At 35.7% G+C, this 3,137-nt stretch overlaps 1 pseudogene; it reads left to right on the top strand.

Moving 5' to 3' along the window:
- Positions 1–959: 959 nt before the first annotated feature.
- On the top strand, positions 960–2,252 carry LOC145684686 (mitochondrial coenzyme A transporter SLC25A42 pseudogene; annotated as a pseudogene).
- Positions 2,253–3,137: the final 885 nt, after the last annotated feature.

Genomic DNA, 3,137 nt, shown 5'->3' with positions numbered 1-3,137 from the left:
TTACTCTAATTACTTTGAAGTTCCTTCTGTGTTAGTGTTTCTTTTGCATTGCTATCTTCACATGATTCTAGATCCTTTTCTGAGTGTCGGCCCGTAAAACTTTGGATTTCTCACTTTTCTTCACTCCTCTATCGATTGCGCATTGTTTGATTATGCAATGCTACTATCAATGAAAAGATGTTCCCTTGTCATACTACTTATTAGCATACGCTATCATTCATCGAGTGAACTTCAAGCACTAGGATATAGTATACAGTCAGCATTGGATCTGAGTTGCGTCTCAGAACTCATTTAAGGAGACTACACTATTCGAGCTAATGATTAGGTTGGTGAGAAACAAATCTGCCTTTCAAAAATACCATCACACAGCAGATCATAAACTAACACACAAACATACACCAACAAACTTAATACATCATTATTAAACACTCATTAAAATTGAAGCTTTTGTCTCACATTTACCGATTTCTCTTTGTTTACTGGAAAGTATTTTACCATCAGAAGTGTAGTAGATTCATTTGTGTTACTAAATATGCCTTTCTGAAAGTAAAACGTATAGGGTATACCATATTGTACACCATACGAGATATTCACAATTTATAATCTTGACAACTTTTATTTTGTTATGAATTTTCAATTTATATGGTTTCACTTATTCCCAGCTAATATCAATATGCAGTTTACGATTTTATTGCTTTACATTCTCAACTAAAACCAGGCCACTTCCGTGCCAAATTGTTTGCAGTGAATATTACAACTGGTTAAAACATTTACTTATTACTGAAACAATTTGTACACAAAAGACTTCTAATGACATAGTCGAGAAGGATTTATGGTTGCAACTTAAAAAATCAGTTCAGGTTGATGAAAAGAAAAATAGAATGTGCGCCATCTTAGCTTCACTTACTTCTAAAGCTAATCATCTTTGACTTCTTTTGTCTCATTGTCAGCTTTTTCTTATGTGTCCGTGATACGATTGTATTGAAAAAAAAATAATCTAAGATCTGTTAGTATTTTTGAAGTTACGTAATATTTTACAGAACGTTGTAAAGAAGTAATATGTTACTTCTCTAAAAGAAATTTAACGTTTTACCTGGTATATCAAAGTATCATTACTTTTAAAAGATATGGTTAGTATACAGTAAACACTAAAAGAAACATGATTGTAACAGTATCAGGAAGTCAAATTAGACATGACAATCTGAAATTATTGCAAGACAGAGCAAAATGTCTACACACTCGGAGAGGCCTGAAAAGGGAAGTATCTCGAAAGAACATTTTGTATATGAACACCCATTGTATGACCCAGCAGAGTCGTGCACTGAGAGCGACAAAATTGTAGTGGATTTATTATCTGGAGCTATGGCTGGTACGTTAGCCAAGACACTGATAGCTCCTTTAGAAGTGACAAAAATAAATTTCCAGGTGTCTAATACGAAATACACCACAAGAAAAGCATTTGAATTTATTATTCACACATACAAAACAGAAGGCATATTTAGCTTATGGCGTGGCAATTCAGCTACTGTGGCTAGAATTATTCCATATGCAGCTTTACAGTTTGCAGCTCATGAACAATTTAAGAGACTTTTAAAAGTAGATAAAACTCACTTGACTGCATGGAAAGAAATTGCAGCTGGTTCTCTGGCCGGACTTACATCCTCCACATTAACATATCCTTTAGATGTTGCCAGAGCTCGAATGGCAATTTATCCAGTGCATATGAGATTTACGCTGAGAAAAGTGTTTATCAAGACCGTTCAAGAGGAAGGTAGTTTAACATTATTCCGTGGATATGTTCCTACTATGGTTGGTATTATTCCTTACGCTGGTGCTAGATTTGGTACATATGAAATATTAAAGAAATATCATTACATATATCACAAAGAAGAATATTTGACTCCACTTGAGCGTTTGTTATTTGGAATGGTAGCTGGTCTTTGTGGACAGACATCTTCATATCCTTTGGATGTGGTGCGACGAAGAATGCAAACAACAGGTGCTAAAAATAGTGAATACAAGAGTATTCGTACGTCTCTCGTGAAAATCTATAGAGACGAAGGAGTTTTCACAGGCCTTTTCAAAGGGTTAACGATGAACTGGATCAAGGGCCCAATTGCTGTAGGTGTTAGTTTTCTAACTTTTGACACCATGCAGATGACTTTACAAAGAGTGTGTTCAATTCGTTAGTTTATTTAAGTATGTCATATACAATTTTAGATACGTATGTGAAAATAAATTTGAAATCTCCTCATGTTTTGTAATTCGATAGTGTTTTCATATTGCAACTTAATTAATAAGAAGCTGTTAAAAATTAACTTTCTCTTTGTTCGGGTTGAGTAGAACACAGATATACCGGGTATTTAAGATTAAACGCTCAGTGCTTGTGAATCATAAACGGATGGAACAAAAAATGAGATAGAAAGAAATGCAGAGAGCGGATCTAAAGGAGTGCCCTGATTGGTCCACAGGCCTTCTACCAAGGAGTCACCGGAAAATTTTAGATAGCAATGTGTGCAAATTTTACAAAATTGAAAAGAATGTGAGAACACAAGTTTTTCGTGTGGGGCACCGTTTGGTAATGCCACCAACTAATTGTGAATTCTTGCACATTCAAATATCAGGAGTCTAAAAAGTATTGGGCATTTGGAGGTCAACATTAAGAATACATTCAATTTATTGTTATTTGAAAGTAACATTATGAAGTCACATATTTACATTTTGTTCGATAACCTGTCATTTCTCCGGCAACGCCATAATCCCGTCGCTAGGGAGCTGTTGTTTCTGATCAAAAATGTGACACTTGGTTTTCATAGGCCTCGTTTGAAACTAACTTAGCACCATTCAGGGAGCTCTGCAGAGACTGAAACAAATTATAATCGGGTGGTGCTAAGTCCGACTATACAGTGCATACATTGGAACCTCTTAGTCGAGCTCTCATAATTAACGTGATCCCAGCTAAGCTCTCACAGAGGGATGGTTAAAGATGCAGAGATTGGCGTTGTCAGCGTGGTATATGACCCTCTTTCTATTGACCAGTTTTGGATGTTTTATTTGAATTATTAGGGCAACTCGCGCTAATTGTCGAGATTACAGGTCCAAGTCTATCATTCAACCGGGCAGCAGTAGCTCGTGAT

The sequence above is a fragment of the Thermobia domestica genome, chromosome 5, assembly GCF_964235325.1.
Source record: "Thermobia domestica chromosome 5, izTheDome1.hap1.1, whole genome shotgun sequence".
Taxonomy (NCBI): domain Eukaryota; kingdom Metazoa; phylum Arthropoda; class Insecta; order Zygentoma; family Lepismatidae; genus Thermobia; species Thermobia domestica.
The sequence above is the reverse complement of the archived record's forward strand: the minus strand, read 5'-3'. Positions and strand labels throughout refer to the sequence as shown.